Source organism: Lissotriton vulgaris, unplaced genomic scaffold (assembly GCF_964263255.1).
Source record: "Lissotriton vulgaris unplaced genomic scaffold, aLisVul1.2 SCAFFOLD_1717, whole genome shotgun sequence".
Lineage (NCBI taxonomy): Eukaryota > Metazoa > Chordata > Amphibia > Caudata > Salamandridae > Lissotriton > Lissotriton vulgaris.
In genome coordinates this window covers 465,407-485,270 of record NW_028250036.1, presented here as the reverse complement: position 1 = coordinate 485,270, position 19,864 = coordinate 465,407, and the positions used below count along the sequence as shown (strand labels likewise).

The following is a 19,864-nucleotide window of genomic DNA, read 5'->3' as shown; positions in this document are numbered from 1 at the left end:
ATCAAAATCACAACCAGCACCGACGATAATCTTGCCACCGCCGAACATCTCCACTTCCAGATCCACACCGACCCTAGGACCACACTTAGAGGCACCTTCATCTACAGGCCTCCAGGACCCCGTACTCAATTCAGCGATGACATCACCTTGAAAACAAACACAACAGCAACACCAACTCCCTTCTGGACAACCTGTCCAATCTCGGACTCAAACAACTTGTGGACACTCCCACCCATGTAGCCGGACACACGCTCGACCCTATCTTCACCTCCAGCAAGCACATTTCCTTCGACCGCACCACAGCCCTCCATGGACGGACCACAGCTGTGTTCACTTCAGCTTCAAAACCACCTTGACCCACAACCGCCCACAACCTATTCCTCGAAGAAACTGGAACAAAATCACCTCCGACCAACTCCTCACATCACTCAACCAAAACCCTCCCACCCTCTCATTGGACCCAAACCAAGCGGCCACCAACCTCAAGAAATGGATCACCCACAGCGCTGACGAATTAGCACCCCTGAAAAAGCACCAGATCAATTCAGGCAGCAAAAAGGCCCCCTGGTTCAATGATGACCTTAAAAAATCTGAGAAGCTATGCCGCACCCTAGAGAAAACATGGAGAAAAAACCCAACCACCGACAACATGGCCACCCTCAAGGCGGCCACCCGCAAACACCACCAACTGATTCGATCCACCAAGAAATCAGCTTTCAAGGATCGTCTCGACAACAACGCCCACAACAGCAAGGAACTTTTCAACATCGTCAAAGAATTCACCAACCCCGCCGCAGCATCTAACGACATCACTCCCTCCCAAGACCTCTGCGATGCGTTATCCTCCTTCTTCTACAACAAAATTGCAGACATTCACAACAGCTTCGAGAATACTCCCGGCGAACAACCCTCCCCACCCCCCTCAGATCCTACACCGCCAACTAACAACCTCAGCACCTGTAACCCAATCACCACCGAAGACACCATCCGCCTAATGAACTCAATCCACTCTGGCTCGCCAACAGACCCCTGCCCCCACCACATCTTCAACAAAGCTGACTCCATCATCGCACCCCATCTCCGTGATGTCATCAACTGCTCGTTCAACTCTGCCACCTTCCCAGATAGCTGGAAACACGCCGAACTCAGCGCCCTCTTGAAGAAACCCACAGCAGACCCCTCCGAACTTAAAAACTACCGACCCATATCCCTCCTCCCCTTCCCCGCCAAAGTCATCGAGAAAGCCGTCAACAGCCAACTCGCCGCCTTCCTTGAAGCCAACAACTCCCTCGACCCCTCACAGTCCGGCTTCCGAGCCAAACACAGCACCGAAACCGCCCTCATCGCAGCTACAGACGACATCCGAACGCTACTGGACAACAGAGAAACAGTGGCCCTCATCCTACTCGACCTCTCCGCCGCCTTCGACACAGTCTGCCACAGCACCCTTATACAACGCCTCAGCAACATCGGCATACAAGGAAAAGCCTTGGACTGGATCATCTCATTCCTCGCCGGGAGAACTCAAAGAGTCCGACTTCCCCCATTCAACTCAGAGGCCACTGAAGTCATCTGTGGAGTACCACAAGGATCATCACTCAGTCCCACCCTCTTCAACGTTTACATGAGTCCACTCGCCTCCATCGCGCGTCAACACAACCTTAACATCATCTCCTACGCCGACGACACCCAGTTAATCCTTTCCCTCACCAAAGACCCCAACACCGCCAAAACCAATCTTCACGAAGGCATGAAAGAAGTAGCCGAATGGATGAAACACAGCCGCCTTAAACTCAACTCAGACAAAACGGAGGTGCTCATCCTAGGATCCTCCCCCTCTGCCTGGGACGACTCTTGGTGGCCTTCTGCTCTGGGCACAGCACCCACACCCACTAACCACGCACGCAACCTGGGCTTCATCCTAGACTCCTCTCTCTGGATGGCCAGACAAGTCAACGCAGTCTCATCCTCCTGCTTCAACGTACTTCGTATTCTCAAAAAGATCTTCCGCTGGATCCCCCTCGAAACAAGAAAGACTGTCACCCACGCACTGGTCACGAGTCGACTGGATTATGGTAACACACTATACGCCGGAATCACAGCAAAACTACAGAAAAAACTCCAACGCATCCAAAACGCATCAGCGAGACTCATATTGGACATCCCTCGCCAAGATCACATTACCGGACACCTAAAAGACCTCCACTGGCTTCCCGTCAACAAGAGAATTACATTCCGTCTTCTCACCCTCGCACACAAGGCCCTCTACAAACTAGGACCCGAATGCCTCAACACTCGATTGTCCTTCTACACACCCACCCGCCAACTTAAATTGTCCAATCAAGCCCTCGCCGCAGTCCCGCACATCCGAAAATCCACCATGGGTAGCAGATCCTTCTCCTTCCTGGCGGCCAAGACCTGGAACTCACTCCCCACTTACCTCCGCCTTACTCAAAACCACATCTCCTTCAGAAAAGAACTTAAAACCTGGCTATTCGACAAAAATTGAACACCCTTCCCCAAGCGCCTTGAGACCCTCTGGGTGAGTAGTGCGCTATATAAATCCCTTGAACTTGAACTTGAGGAGCCTTTAACAGATGATCAGTGGTCCTTTTGCTGTAAACAACTCACTGAACTATCACCTAACTATAGGCTCCGGCAAATTCATTTCAAGTTTTTACACAGATTTTACCGCACACCAGTGTCTATGCATCGTATGTGACTGAAAGATGACTCTAGCTTTTGGAAATGCGGCACCAAACAGGCTTCTTTCTTACATGTCGCCTGGAGCTGCCCTGTGCTTGCTGATTATTGGTCCGCCATTTTTCTGCTATTAATCAGATACCTTTTAGAGCAGATGACCCTTCCCAGGCTCTTGGCCTGTTGGGATATGTAATTGATACTGCACCTAATAATCGTAAACTTCATGCCTTACTCCTTCTTTATGCTAGAAGACAGGTGGCGGTACACTGGGGTCGTAGGGCATTGCCTACATTCGATGCATGGTTAGCAGACGTAACTTATGGCCACACTCAACTAGATAATTATTGGGAGCTCATGCCCTCCGCTTCCCGACCCAGGGACATTTGGGAACCGTTCCTACACTGGACAAGTGCTAGAGTAAACACCCCCAGCTCTGAGCAATCTCCCTCTGAGGTGAGAGACGATGTTCCTAGATGAGTAGATGTAATATCTGGGACTTTGGCTACGTGGGGAGGCCCTGTCTGATGTTTGTCGTATAGGATTTTGTAACTGAAATCTTTCAGTGGTGATTATGTTTCCGAACACTATGTGCACTTCTGCGTGTGAGTGTCTCTATATTTGCCTGGACGAGTAATTGTGTGTCCTCTCGCTCGCTGTATTGAACTGTGCCACATGTCCGGATATAATGGCAATGTTGACTGCAAAGACTGGATATGTAATGATTACGCACGCTGATCTGCTTCCATTTTACTTACAGCACTGAGTTTTGTTTGTATTGGTTTCGTTTAATGGTTGAAAGGGGGGGATAACTGGGGGGTTAAAACTAGAAAATGGTCATATCCTATGAACCCTTCATTGCAGTGTAAAATCCTGATTTTGCATGATCTTCTATAGTTCTCATTGCTTATGCCGCTGTAATGTAATGACTGTGCAACTTTGAATAAACAAATAAAAAAATAAAAAAATGTGTTTAATCATTTTTTTTTTCACAGTCCACAGGCAAAAATGACATCCTCACTTGGTCCCACGCAGGGGATAAGAAAGCCTCAACAGAATTATAACAGGTGGACAAAGTGCATTGATCAATATAAACAGCTCCCCCTCTTATTAGATAAGCCAAATGAAAGATACAGCTTCTAAGTGCCCCAGAGCTGAGAGAGAGAGATAAAAAAGAAAAAAAAGAAGATCATGCAACTTTGCTAAGCCAGCAGATAGGTCTAAAGAAAACTCAACGGCCTTCTGTAACGGTAATTTCTCCAGGTTGCTCCACCGAGGTGTTGTATGCGGAATAGCCAAAAAGCGTGGACAAACTCATCCTAACATGGGATAAGTAATTATGAATCTAACAAGGAACAAAGAAAAAAGAAAAAAACGCCCCCCACCACACCCGTGGTGGCGGCGTATTCATACTAACGAGAGGTTGGTCGACACAGGAATTGTGATCAAAACTGGAAGAGATGGAGGGCACTGATGGTGGAGGGACACACCGCAGACGGACGGCCCTGGGAGAGGAAGTAGACAAGGGGGCTCAATTTAAATTCGAAATTCTTACAATTATCCCTGAAAATATCAGCCAGGCTAAGCAGTCTCCAAAGACGAGAGTGCCATAGGGAAATAGCTGGAGCCTCCCTTCTCTTCTAGGCGGCTGCCAGGGTGACCTTAGCTGCCCCACACGCACCACTCTTAAAGTATGGGACTCAATTTCAGGCGACGACAGGTGGACTCCTTTTCCATCCCCATTCACTCCAATCCATTTCAATCCAGCTTTCCCCCCGGCCCAACATGAGGGACCCTTTGATGCCTGGAGAAGGGGAGGCTGCTTATCTCTAATACATTTGTTCCACAATTTTGATCCCCTTACTTTTGCTCAATGTCAAAGGGACTTTGAATTGAAGCACACTGAAAGATATCAGTATATCTAATTGATGCACTGGGCCCTCACACCTCAGATACGGGAGGCTGCTACTCGACCTCTCACAAAATTTGAGGCCTTTCTCACCAAGACTGCTAACATGAAAGGGCTGATCTCATTTATCTATAGCTTCTTTCTTAAAATAGTGCTTTCCCCGCGCCCCCGGTATATGTTTAAGTGGGAAGAATTAATTCACCGTCCTATTTCCGATGAGGAATGGGCGCATCTATGGTCCGACATCGCACGCTTCAATCATTCCTCAGAACTCAGGGAATTGCCGCCTGATTTTACCTATACACCAATCATTGAGCAGAGCAGAGCTGAGCAGAGGAGTGGAGGGAAGTGCCTACATCTGCCGTCTGTAGAGGGACTGGCTGTGGATTCCGCTCTTGCTCCTGAACGATTGCCAGCATTCTCCCTTGTACTCATGACAGCGATGAATAGCAATGAACAAGCAATGAACAGTGAGTGGTGAGTGACAAGTGGCAAGAGGTGTGTGGCGTGTGGCGAGTAGTTAAGGTTGATCGGTCCTTAAGTCGCTGAGCCATTGGAGTCTGTAATAACTCTGTAATACAAAATCTGCGAAATTATACAAAGGGGAAAGTGACAATAGACTTTGACCCTGTTGAAGCACCCCTCGACCCCTGAATTACTCTGCATGCCTAGACCACAGCCCTACCGGGAGCCAGATATTAATCAATCAATTAATTAATTAGTTAATTAAATAAGTAACCAGCAGCACCGGCGGATTCTGTAATGAGGTGTGCTTTGGGGTGTTTTCGTTTGGAGGTGCTTTTCTTCTATCAAAGTACCGTTTGGTCTTGTCACTGGCCCGTTTGATTCTCTGAAAGAAGCAAGACTTCTTCACCTTAGAGGGTGTATTATGAGGTCAGGAAAACAGCGGCCACCTTTCCCTCCTATCAAAAGGAAAAGAAAAATACAACAAACACTAATATTAGATATGTTTAAAATAAAACAGGCAGGTGACATACAGTCCTTTAAATCATCTAAGGTCCATACATTTGGGAAACTGGGAAAGTCGACGTCAAAGTTTGATTTTATGAAAGATCCAACTGGTGCTATGCTAACATTGCTAACTAACCCATGTGATCTTTAAACTCCGATTAAACCACTGAGTAGAAAAAATATTATATCCCCTAAGCAAGGAGTAAGTGAACCAGGCCACCCTGAGTCTGAAGCTGAAGTCGAACGAATGTCAAATTCAACTAAGGACCAAGTCAACCATTGGGGTCAAATAACGGACCTAGAGATGTTAACTATTCCACTTACTGGTCGTTCACAACAAGAGGACGCAAAATGCACAAATCTAACAATGGGAGATACTCAGCAATTACTACCAACTAGGCATTCAATGCCAATAGAAGTGCAAGTAAAAATCAGAACAGCTAACGGGATAGGGGAACTATCTAATTTGGGACAAATGAATCAACGAGAGCAAGAAGCTCCAAATGAACTAAATGGTGGGGTGAAAATCATAAGGGAAGCCAATACCCCACTGAAATCGGATCTTACTCTGTCTAAAATAAATTCAGTTAAAAAACAGGACCAGCCGAAATGTAATCAAAATAACGGATCTCAAATTAATAAGGACGAATACAACAGCAACCCAGAAACTCTGCAGCGTTGGAGTACTCCGTATCAAAAAGACGTTTTGAATAGTAGTCCACAATTCATTAATTCTTGTGACGAGGGACATAATTTTCAAGGACCACAAAAAGAGGACTATAAGGACCTATCATTCATAAATGGGCAACACCATAGCCCAGGTACTCAGGTACCAGGAAGTGGGAACGCAGGAGCAATTTGGGATTTATTCTTCAAAACCTCGCAATTAACTCTGGAAGCTTTAACATATAAGTCCAACAAAAAGGAGGTCCAAATAGATCTCTTGAGTGCTACGGCATCCTCTGTTGCCGAAACTGAGCAGAAGATAACAACACAAAATCATCTAATAGTAAGGGCACAATCTCAGCCAATATCTACATATGTAGAGTGTAGTTGTGCCCCCACTAATTAACAAACTGGCTACCATTCCGGATATTTTAAAAACAATAATTGACGATGCAAAAGGGAATTTTCCTAATGTGGGAATTCAATCCATCAAGATCGACTGCCCCTCTAAAGATACAATAAAATGTAAAAACAATACTGTTGTAGTTAAAGATAAAATAGATGATAAAACAAAAGATCAAGAAGTGATAAACCTATGCTTGACACAATCAACAATGACAGACGCAGCTCCGGAAGTTTAACCATCAAAAAGTCAGAGGAAAAAACAATGGAAAGCAAGAAATAAAGCTTCTTAAAGTATGAAAAATACAAATGCATCAGATATAGTGAGATTGAACACTGGAAACAACCATGACCAAATATCATATTGTGAAGGTGAGGTTAAACAAATGTCTCCAGCAAAACCCTTTTACCCTGTATTTAATAAAGATCTATCGGAGGTACAAGCAGTTATGAAAAATAAATGCCTAAACAAGCAAGCTGATAGTATAAAAATGATAGAGTATGGGAAAATTCAGTCCTTAGAAATGCTGCAAGTGGAGGAATGTAATAAACAGGTGGAAAATAAGCCATCACAATTGGAAACAAATAGAGCAAAGAGTGAGAGTACCAGAGGGGATGAAATGAATAGAGATTTGTTAAAAACCTGGAAGGATATTAAATTACCACAAGATCTGGGAACCGAAATGAAGCAATTACATAAACATCGACAATCATGGTCTCAAACTGTTAATAATCATAATGGAAGGTTAACTGAGCATGCTCAAGGTGAAAATAGCCTGCAACAAATTAAATTAAATAACCCAGATCAAAAAGAAGGAGTGGTACAGGTAATTTCTACGCCGGAATATAAATCTAGGGGTAATAATGATATCATGACTCGTGGGAACATATTAAAATTGTGTAATGCAGTACCCTCATTAAAGAAAATTAAATGTACTGACATAGAATCAATTGAATTCCACACATCAAGAATAATAATCGCAAATCAACATTAGTAATTTGGACATCTTCTACTGCCGCCAGCCTTATTATGCAAGAACATAATCTCTTTCAGGACTGGGGAATACAAATAACAACTCCCCTGCAACTTTCCTATCCTATCCCTTTTGTTTAAACAAAATTACAAAATCATAACCAATTAGAACCGATAATAATAAGAAATACTCAATATTAAAAAACCCACAGGTATGACCAACGGGCATCTTTTAAAATTATTAGAGGTAAAAAAAGTAGACCTATTATTTGACACTGTTCAGGCTCTCATCGGATCCAGATTGGATTATGCCAACATTCTATATCTGGGTCTCCCAGAATACCTTTTACAGCGCATGCAGGTGACTCAGAATGCTGCAGCGCGAGCTATATTCGGCCTGCACCGCCGAGCCAGTGCCTCTAACTTGCTGCAATCCCTCCATTGGCTCCCTATACGGAAGAGGATAATGTTCAAGGCCTTGACATTAGCCCATAAAGCACTGCACGCTACAGGTGCAAAATACCTACAGAAGAGGCTGGAATTTTATCGGCCGACTCGATCCTTAAGATCGGAGTCTCTAGCATTTGCTGTAGTTCCCCGCATAAAGAGGGCACGCCTGGGAGGGCGATCCTTCAGATTTCTGGCCCCTCAGTTATGGAACTCCCTACCATTGTCCTTACGTTCCACATCCAATCTGTTAGCTTTTAGGAAGGGTCTGAAGACTTGGTTATTTGCTATGTAGAGTTCTGTTCCCCTCTTCCTTGTTTTCTTGTTTACTGTTATGTTCTTCTTTAGTATCCTTTCTGGGTCTGGAGCACAAAGCGCCGGGACACTCCTTTGGATTAGCCGTTGCGCTATATAAGACCCATTAATAACATAACATAACATAACATAACACTGTCAAATTAGGTTGGCTAACAGTAGCCCTCCATAATGTCAGGCAGGATTGACATCTACAATCTGAAGTTCCTTTAAGGGGGCCAACAATTATGAATAAAAGGGTCAGATTGTGTTCGTGGAATGTAAATGGGGTTCAAGCAAAGATTCAGAATAACCAACTCGCTACTTTGTGCTGTTTTCAAATCATTTGTTTACAAGAGACTTGGGCTTTAGTTCTTTTTAGATTGGAAGGGTATAGGGTTATTACTCATTAGCTAAGAGAACAAGTAACTATGGCAGACCTTGTGGGGGTTTGCCTATTTTTATATCAACTGAGCTAAAAATGGAAAGTGAAATGGACGTCCCAAGTCAAAAGGATTATCTAATTGTCAAAATACGATACAAGGAACAAAATATAATTACATCTCTTGTAGTAATCAACGTATATAATTACGAAGAACAATGGCGACCAATTTCATAATTATGATATTGCAGCAATTGGACAATGACACCCAACCTGAGATTATTATTACCGGTGGTTATAACATGAATATGCTATGGTCTTACGATAGAGATGTTGAAATACAATGGTAAAATAACTTATGGTCAATTCCAAGTTTTTCATCAACAATGGGTATGAGGGAACAAAAGAATGAAAACATCGGCAAGACTCTTGTAAAAGAATTAGAAACCATAGTTTCTAAGATGGCAAAATGGGAGATTTCCTCAAGATTTGCCAAAAGCATGGACTTTTCAAGCAGGGGATCATAGTGCTAGAATAGGATTATACAATAGCATTGTTGAATCTATTTCATACAATGTTGTCTTATCGGAAAGTGGGAATATATATAAATGACCGCGATCATTCGGAGAATGACTGGAATGACTAGCTGGGGGTGGCAGTTAGAAACGCTGGGCTTGGACTGGTCTGTGTGCGCCTTTTTCCTTTTATAAAATTCAGAAACAGATCTTTCGGGTGAACACCAGACTCTTGGAAGAGACTACTTCTTTATTAGTTAAGATCTGGCAAGAGGACTTTTTTATCCCTTTTGCTCAAGAAAACACACCCCCTAGCTCCCCAGCACTCTTTCCATCCCTGCCTCTTTGCAACATTTTTTCCTAATGCGTACACAAAATATGGCATTTGACTTCCTGCTAATCCCAGTTGTTTATATTCCTACCATAAATAAGCCCCATCAGCAATCTGCACTTTTGTTAGCAAAGAAGCTTCAATGTGTCACCTTGGGAAAAACTGAAACTGTATTTAACATGGACCCTATTTTACAAGGAAGACTGATCATCAGATTTTTTTTGTTCTTAGGGTGTATCCATTTCTGGTACTAACATTACTTGTCTTAAATCTCTCACCTCCAACTGGACTGACCTTTTACCCAGTGCTCTCTTGCCAGAAGTTTTTAGGGGATTCCCAACGGTTCCCTCTGCCACTCCCTCTGCTTGCTCCACGTCCTCTCATCGAACTCAACTATTCATTCTCTCTTCCAGAGGATTCCTTTGTGGCCAGACCTGGGGGATTGGATGGGGACAAGCAACCAGCTCTCATGCTGCCAGGAGTGCCCCGGAAGTCGATTTGTGCCTGTTCCATCTGTATTGAGGCCTGCCCTGTCCCTGCAGAGCCTTGAAGCTGCCTCCAACCACAGCCTCCCTCACCCCTTCATTACTTGCTCTGCAGCTGACCGACTCCGATCGAGCCTCAAACAATGAACGAAGCTTCACCATGAAAAAGTCAGCACCTGCAACACTCCTCAGGCTTTGGAGCATACCCATGACTCTCAATTCTATAGATCCGGCCCTGAGAAATAGGTGCTTGTGCTTAGAACCTGAAAGCAGCGGCACAAATTAAGCACTGGCACGGAGAAAAAGACACTCAGCCGTGCGTTCATGGAGACATCAGAACCTATCCAATAGCCGAAATCCCCATCAAGTTACCCAATAACAGTACTCTACTGGTTAGGGTAGGAGTATTGGACAACCTACCCGAACAACTCAGTTTGGACACAGACTATCCAGAATTCATCTTGTTGCTCAAAAGCACACTGAGGGAGACTTCTACACCCCCTTGTACGCTGCTCACACAAGCCCCTTGGCTTTCGGACCAGTCATTTCAGTATGCTCAATTCAAAGACCCCACCCTCCAGAATGCCTGGCAACAAGCGCAGAACCCAGTGATACCGTCCTCATTCCCCTCATTCATCCTCAAAAAATGTTTATATACAGGATAAGAAAACAAGACGATCCCCCGCAGTTAGTGGTTCTCAAGAGATTTCGCTATCAAATATTATTTTTTGCCCAGTCACACATTCTAGCAGGTCACAGTGTGCCTGAAAAAACAACCCAGACTGTGTTGAGATATTTTTTATTGGCCAGGGATATTCGCCAATGTAGATAAATACTGCAGGGAGTGTGAAATATGTCAGAAGAAGGACCCAAAAACCCCCTGCCGTTCCCTTACAACCTCTACCAATCATCGATGACGCCTTTGAGAGGATAAGTATGGATTTACTGGGTCCTCTCCCAAAATCGAAAATATATATCTATATACTGATTATTGTCTATTACGCCACTCGATACCCAGAAGCATTTCCCCTACAAACACCAAGCACGAAAAAAACATCAGTGAAAAGTTACTAGAACTGTTTTCGAGGGTAGGATTTCCCACAGAGATTTTAACAGACCAGGGTACCCCCTTTGTTTCTCGTTTAATGAAACAAGTCTGTAAAACCTTGAAAATTACCCAAATAAGAAAACATCAGCTTATTACCCTCAGACAGAGGGTATGTGCAAGCGATATAACGCCACCTTCAAGCTAACCATGAAGAAAATGCTAACCACTGAAGGGAAAGAATGGGACATGTTGTTGCCACTCGCCCTCTTTGTTATTTGAAGCCAGGTTTAGAAAAGCTTGGGTTGTTCTCCCTTTGTACTTCTTTATGGAAGACAGCCACAAACCTTGCTAGAAATTACAAGAGAAGACTGGGAACAAGAGAAACACGAAGACACACAACATCTTCTAGAATACACCCAAAGCCTAAGAAACCGCATACAGAAACGGCGAGATTTTGCTCACGACAACCTAGAAAAAGCTCAAAGAAGCTAGCAGATGTCTTGCAATAAAGGAAAGAGGTGACAGCAGTTATAAGTCCATGACTAGGTGCTCCTACTCCTACCTTCCTCTATACGCCAAAAAAGGTTGTAGTTGTTGAAAGGATAGGCCTCACTACTTACCGGTTACACCTTTCCTCAACCAAAACCCAGATATCCACATAAATCTACTAAAGAAATGGTTGGGACCCCTGCCCAAAGACACCCTATACGTTTTGTCAGACTAAAAACCCATTCCTTCAACATTGACTCATTTGCTCATAAACGAACATCTAACAGAGGAACAAAAAGTGTCTCTTCAGACCCTATTAGAGTCCTTCTCCTCCATCTTTTCCGACCTCCCGGTAAAAACAACAATCGTCGAGCATGCCATTGTTACCCCACCAAATTAAGTAATAAAACAACGCCTCTACAGAATACCATGCGCTAGGCGGGACGCGGTTCCTGCCACAATAGAGAGCATGTTACAACTAGGAGTCATAAAACCTTCCAGCAGTAACCGGTCCTCCCCCATTGTCATAGTTCTGAAACCGGATGGTTCCATCCGTTTTTGTATAGACTTCCGATCAGTCAATGCCATCTCGAAATTTGAACTTGTCACCACGCCACGGCCCCGGAGGGACTTTGCTCTTCCAGGTGCATGGGCGTCTACGGGGCTTTTGGAAAGGGGCTGAGTCAGAGAGGGACGGGCGGAGAGGCAGAGGGGTGAAAGGGACCCAGGGTAAAGGAAATAAGTGAGACGGAAAAGAAAGACAAAAGCAGAAATCATCAGCTACTCTTTTTCTTTTGGTTATTCCAACCTCTAGCCCCTCCCTTCACATTTATGCAGAGCTATTATTTATTCCTCACATCCTCGCTTGACTAAACCATAAAGCAAAAACACTTACCTGAGCCTTTTCCTTCTGTCCAAGGGATGACGGCGGCCGAGGCTCACCTAAGGGACTGAAGTGGAAGACCCTGTGGGAAAGAAGAATACAAAAGAGACAATCAATCATTGTGATTTCCTGCAATACTAATAAAAAGTGTATACCAAGAAATTATTCAATGCAGTGAGCTCCTTCTCGACCGACTCTTCTACAATGGGGAGCTACAAACTCTCCCTCCAGGGAATAGGAGACAGAGACAAACACACACACACACACACACACACACAGTAAAGCATCGTAGGAAAATGCCTGATACAGTTTTTATTTGCTGGCATATGTACATTCTTTTAGAAAGGTGGTGGAACTATTTATTTTGTTCAATGTGCTTATACTCACCGGCAGAACCCAGAGAGTCCGCCTCCCCCTTTCAGATCCAAACCCACCACGATCACCTGCGGCGTACCCCAAGGATCATCCCTCAGCCCTACCCTTTTCAATATCTACATGGCACCGCTCGCCAACATCATCCGAGCACACCACCTCAACATCATCTCGTACACCGACGATACCCAGCAGATCCTCTCCCTCACCAAGGACCTGGCCACCACCAAATCCAACCTCCAAAAGGGAATGAAGGCTGTTGCAGACTTGATGAAGACTAGCCGGCTGAAACTGAACTCGGACAAGACAGGAGGTCCTCATCCTCAGATCCACCCGCTCCGCATGGGACGACTCCCAGTGGCCGGCTATGCTGGGAGTTGCCCTGATACCCACCAACATCACCTGCAACCTGGAGTTCATTGTGGACTCCACACTCTCTATGGCCCAGCAAGTTAATGCTGTTTCCTCTTCCTGCTTCAACACCCTCCGCATGCTCTGAAAGATCTACAGATGGATCCCCACCAAAACCAGAAGGACGGTCACCCAAGCAATCGTCAGCAGCAAGCTGGACTATGGCAACGCCCTCTACGCAGGAACCACGGCCACACTCCAGAAGAGACTCCAATGCCGACAAAACGCCTCTGCACGCCTCATCATCGGACTCCCTCGCAACAGCCACATCACCGCCCACCTGAGAAACCTGCACTGGCTCCCGGTCAACAAGAGGATCACCTTCAAGCTCCTCACCCGCTGTACAGCAGCTCTCTGCAGCACCACTGTACAGCAGCACTCTGCAGCACCACTGTACAGCACCATCCTACAGCACCACTCTACAGCACCACTTTACAGTGCCCCTTTACAGCACCAATGTAAACCACCACTCTGCAGCACCACTCTGCAGCACCACACTACAGCAAAAATCTAAACCACTACTCTGCAGCACCACTGTACAGCACCACACTGCAGCACCACTCTGCAGCACCACTCTACAGTACCCCTTTACAACACCAATATAAACCACCACTCTGCAGCACCCCCTGCAGCACCACTGTGCAGCACCACTCTACAGCACCACTCTCCAGCACCACACTACAGCACCACTGTGGTTGGTGTGGTTGTGTGTGGTTGTGTATGTTGTTTTGTGTGTGTGTGGTTGTGTGTGTATTTGTGGTTGTGTGTGGTTGTGTGTGGGTGTGGTTGAGTGTGGTTGTGTGTGGATGTGGTTGTATGTGGTTGTGTGTGTGTATTTGTGGTTGTGTGAGTGGGTGTGGTTGTGGTTGTGTGTGTGGTTGTGTGCCTGGGTGTGAGTGTGGTTGGGTGTGGCTGTGGTTGTGTGTCTGTAGTTGTGTGTGTGTGTGCATGGTTGTGATTGTGTAAGGTTGTGGGTGTGGTTGTGTGTGGATGTGGTTGTGTGTGGTTGTGTGTGTGAGTGTGGTTGTGTGTGTGGTTGTCGTTACGTAAGGTTGTGTGTGTGGTTGTGTGTGGGTATGGTTGTGTGTGTGTGTGGTTATGTGTTTGAATGCATGCCCTGAATCTCTGCTTTAAACCCATTGACTTGTAAACTTGTGACGCACACTGTAGCTGCAGAGCATCCTTTCTGTCACCAGGCTGAGCTCACGGCCACAAATGCTGCAATCCTATTATTAATAACCCTCCTGCCCAGATGCTCCTTGCGGCCTCTGTTTACGCGCTCCCCTCCAAAGACTACATCCTTCTGGGAGACCTCAACTTTCACCTTGAAAAGATCAACGACCGCAACACCACCACCCTCTTGGACAACCTCGCCAACCTCGGACTTAAACAACTGGTCACTTCCCCCACCCACATCGCAGGTCACACACTCGACCCCATCTTCACCTCCAGCAATCATGTCTCCTTCAGCCACACTACGGATCTCCTCTGGACTGACCACAGCTGCGTTCACTTCACCTACAACAAGCCAAAACCCATCAACCACCTCCAACCAACTCTGCAAAGAAACTGGAACAAAATCACCATCGACCAGATCTCCTCATCGCTCCTTCTAAACACCCCAGCCCACTCTTCTAACCCAGACCAAGCCGCCGCTAACTTCACCCTATGGTTATCCAACACCGCCGACACCTTAGCACCACTGAAAAAACGTTAAAGCAAACCAGGCAACAAGAAGGCCTCATGGTTCAACGATGATCTTAAGAAGTCCAAGAAACTCTGCCGCTCCCTTGAAAAGGCCTGGAAAAAAGACCCAACCACTAGCACCAAGGACGCCTTCAAAAACGCCACCCGCACACACCACCAACTAATCCGAAAGGCCAAGAAAACAGCATTCAAGGATCGACTTGACAACAACGCCCACAACAGCAAGGAACTTTTCAACATCGTCAAGGAATTTTCCAATCCCTCGGCCAACTCCAACGACATCACCCCCTCTCAAGCCCTCTGCGACTCCCTAGCCTCATTCTTCCACAACAAGATTGCAGACATCCACAACAGCTTCGACAACCAACCCGGAGACCAACCCGCCCAACCATATGCTGAACATTCTCCCCCCGTGAACACCCTTAACGACTGGAACCCAATCTCCACTGAGGACACCATCCGCCTGATGAACTCCATCCACTCAGGATCCCCCACAGACCCATGTCCTCACCACATCTTCAACAAAGCAGACTCCGTCATAGCACCGCACCTCCGAGACGTCATCAACTGCTCCTTAAACTCCGCAACCTTCCCGGAGAGCTGGAAACACGCTGAACTCACCGCCCTTCTGAAAAAACCCACAGCGGACCCCACCGAACTCAAAAATTACCGCCCCATCTTGCTCCTTCCATTCCCGGCCAAAGTAATCGAGAAAGCTGTCAACAACCAGCTCGCCGCTTTCCTCGAAGCCAACAAATCCCTTGACTCCTCACAATCTGGCTTCCGAGCTAAACACAGCACTGAGACCGCCCTCATCGCAGCAACAGACGACATTCGAACTCTACTGGACAATGGAGACACAGTCGCCCTCATCCTCCTCGACCTCTCTGCAGCCTTCGACACAGTCTGCCACAGCACCCTTTTACAACGCCTCAGTAACATCGGAATACAAGGAAAAGCACTTGAATGGATCACCTCGTTCCTCACCGGAAGAACCCAGAGAGTCCGCCTTCCACCATTCAAGTCCGAGGCCACTGAAGTCATCTGTGGCGTACCACAAGGATCCTCACTCAGCCCCACCCTCTTCAACGTATACATGAGCCCCCTCGCAACCATCGCCCGCCAACACAACCTCAACATCATCTCTTACGCGGATGACACTCAACTAATCCTTTCTCTCACCAATGACCCCAGCACCGCCAAAACTAACCTACACGAAGGAATGAAAGAAGTTGCCGAATGGATGAAACACAGCCATCTGAAACTGAACTCAGATAAAACAGAAGTCCTCATATTAGGTACATCCCCCTCTGCATGGGACGACTCTTGGTGGCCGGAAGCCCTTGGAAAAGCACCCATCCCGACAGACCACGCACGGAACCTAGGCGTCATCATGGATTCTTCACTCTCAATGAACAGACAAGTCAGCGCCGTATCCTCATCCTGCTTCAACATTCTTCGCATGCTCAAAAAAACATTTCGCTGGATCCCCACCGAAACCAGGAAAACAGTCACCCATGCTCTGGTAACGAGCCGACTGGACTACAGAAACACCCTCTACGCAGGTACTACCGCTAAACTCCAGAAGAAACTCCAACGAATCCAAAACGCCTCAGCCAGGATCATATTAGACATCCCGCGCAACGAACACATCTCTGGTCACCTGAAAGACCTCCACTGGCTACCCGTCAATAAGAGAATCACTTTCTGACTGCTAACCCACTCACACAAATCACTCTACGACATCGGACCAGAATGCCTCAACTCACGACTGTCCTTCTACACCCCCTCCCGCCAACTACGTTCTTCCAGCCAAGCCCTCGCCACTGTACCTCGCATCAACAAGACCACCATGGGAGGCAGATCCTTCTCATACCTGGCTGCTAAAACATGGAACTCACTCCCTACTTACCTTTGCCTTACCCAGAACCACCTAGCATTCAGAAAGCAACTTAAAACGTGGATATTTGACAAATAATCCTCCTCCCCTTCCTAAGCGCCTTGAGACCCTCTGGGTATGTAGTGCGCTATATAAATTCTTTGACTTGACTTGACTTGACATGTGTCTCCGAGCGTTTTCTGGTTTGAATCAAACCTTTGCTCCTCGGATACCTCTGACTTCAGTCTCTCTTCGGTGTTTGTTGTTATTCCGGGTTAAGCGCAACTGATTCAGGGCATGACCCCATCTACACGTGCAAACAAACATGGCATCTCAGGCTGCGCACGCGCAGCACCGCGCATCACAGCTGCACACGTGCGGGGCGAAAACACTACTTCCTATCGCCGAGATAGGACCTTGCACGGAATGCAGTCTGTGCCCTGTGAACTGCCCTGGACAGATATCTCAGTTTCAGTGCGCCTGCGCAGAGGAAAGACAGTTACCCCCCTCCACATAGAGGAGCCAACCCGAGGACTATTGCACATAAATCTCAGCATGTGCTGTGGTGCGAGGCGCCTCGTGCTCCGTGGCGGGAGGCCGTGTCTGTCCTCAGCGTATGCGCAGTTAACCCCACGCTCATGGTTCAGTCCTGGCCTCAGTCTCAGCTGGGCCGGCGGAGGATGCCGGAGCACAGCAGGGAGAACAAGCCCCATATGAAACCCCAGGTGAAGTCATGATCCACAGCAGGGTGCACAGACCCCGTATGAAACCCCAAGTGAGGCCATGAGATACAAAGAATGTCTGATGCTGGGAGGGTCTCAAGCCTGCTGTACGGGATTCATGTTTGTTGTTGTTGTCTGCATCGATCAATGATTATTTTGTATCAACAATGCTCATTGACCCTCATTGGTGGAGTTGGGTCACTCTTTTGAAGGCCTCAGCAAACGTTGACATTTTTTTCACCTGAAAAGTCTGTGTGATGAGAAGATTGACTTGAATTCCGTTTTTGGCTTTCACCAGAGTAAAGGGGGGCAGCCCCGTCAATTGAAAGTGAAAGAACGCACTCCCAGTCAGCACCGACTGCGCCTCATTGCACCTAGGCTCGGCGTGCACAGCATCATCTGATGAGGCTAAAACTCTCCCAAATATGTCTCAACCTCACTAGGGCCTCAGTAACCAAGTAACGGTCAGCCAATGCCCATCAGGTAAACAAGCATTGGCATAGTCAGTAGGTCTCGCCTTTGGGACCTTATACATGTTTAGTTATCCAGCACAATATCCTTGGTGCAACAACATCAACTGTTGCATGGCTAAACACTTATAAGGTCCCAAAGGCAAGACCTATTGGCTATGCCAATGCTTGTTATCATTGGTTCCTGTTCGTGACTTTTAGAGATGCATGCTTCTGTTTCGTCCTCGTGTCAAACTACTTCCGCCTTTTTTTGAGCTAGGTCACGGGTACTCACAAACATTTTCCCGGGGGCCGCAAAGTTTGGTCTATGATGTGACCGAGGGCCGCCCTGATGCCAGCGGGGTGTAAAGTCGGGGTAGGAAAACAAAGCATGTATATCTAGTGGCTGCCTTTAAGAATGAAGGTGTTCCTAAAGTTAAAGGCCTAGTTACCTCCTTTTCCTAACTGCAATTAACCTGTAAATAGGTGTTTGCTGTATGTGTAGGTTTCTTTTTCATGCTAGTTCTGAATCAAGTAAACGGCAGCCCAGTGCTGCTGCTCACCAGGGGTCCGCATGTAAAGACCTGGAGGGCCTTATGCGGCCCCCGGGCCGTACTGTGAGTATCACTGATCTAGATCCTCCCGGCGACCGCCCCAGCTACATGTGTATTTCCATTTTCCTTAAAAAGGGGTTGCAGTTGAGCCGGGGCCGCTGTATCGCCTTTGCTCTCGGTGATCCCATGGGAGTAAAAGCTGCTCATTCTGCTAACCCTTCCCTAACTTTCCAGAAGTGTCAGAGCAGACAGACTCGTCAAGTCTTCAAGGAAGTGTGAGTGTGACGAGGCTGGTTTATTAATTCACCACTTAACTAATCAGTCTCCTGCACCTCCGTCCTCACTTAAGCCACAATTTGTGACACATTTGCTGTTTTAAGGCTTGTAATAACATCACTTTTGTATATTTAAGTCTATACAGATACTGAAAACAGCAAACCACAAGTACGAAAATGCAGAGTACAGGGGGCACGAGCCCTAAACAAAACAAAAAATAGGTTTTAGAGGGGCAGGGTTTGCAAAGTAGCATAGGCAGTGTGCAGTAATGTCACAGAGATGGACATTGCAAGTCTATTATACCTCTCTTTAATGGTAATGAACCGTGATTCACGTATTATAAGCATGCACATGAGCAGCGTATACCCTCATGTACATGAATAAAGAAGGCTTAAATGTATTTTGGTACAGCAATGTGGGAGAGTTTTAATGAAACCTGTGGGAACATGTTAACATTAACTTTTATTGGGTAGAGCAAGTTTCCAGTGGGAGAAAGCTAAAATATTGTAATGCATGATATAGAATGAATATAGTCCTCTCTGAAGCTGACTTGCATATCTATGTCCTTTTTTTACTGCATTGCACAGATGTTCTACGCAGTATTCTATTATTAATTTCCTTTTGCATGATAGCGTGCATTACAGTTAGCTTATAGATGCCACTTCTTCAGCTATTTAATTCACTAATGGTGAGCATTTTTATTTTGGTGCCGGTAAATATTCTCTATCTCAGTGCGACCCTGATAGTTGGCAGCCCACTAGCGATTCATTTGATGTCTACTAAAAACCAGGCAGTTGGGGTATACCTGCTACTAGCTACCAAATGGGTGTTTGGACACACAACAAACTGGAACAAGCATTTGCAATGCAATTTGTCTTGCATTTACACACGTTTATCCGGGTCTGGTGGCTCAGTGGACTAATGCGTCCATTGCAGGGGCCTGTGTTCGACCTCATGGTCACAGGTTCAAATCCCGGGGGTTCACTCAGCCTTTCATC

The 19,864-nt window shown here is 46.3% G+C and overlaps 1 long non-coding RNA gene across 1 annotated transcript in view; it reads right to left on the bottom strand.

The window, feature by feature from the left end:
* The window catches only part of LOC147663415 (uncharacterized), a 94,467-nt gene that overhangs the window by 14,143 nt on the left and 60,460 nt on the right, over positions 1-19,864 (bottom strand). Inside the window, exon 2 of the long non-coding RNA XR_015305318.1 lies at positions 12,509-12,578. This is a non-coding gene — a long non-coding RNA (uncharacterized LOC147663415). The remainder of the gene's footprint in view (positions 1-12,508; positions 12,579-19,864) is intronic.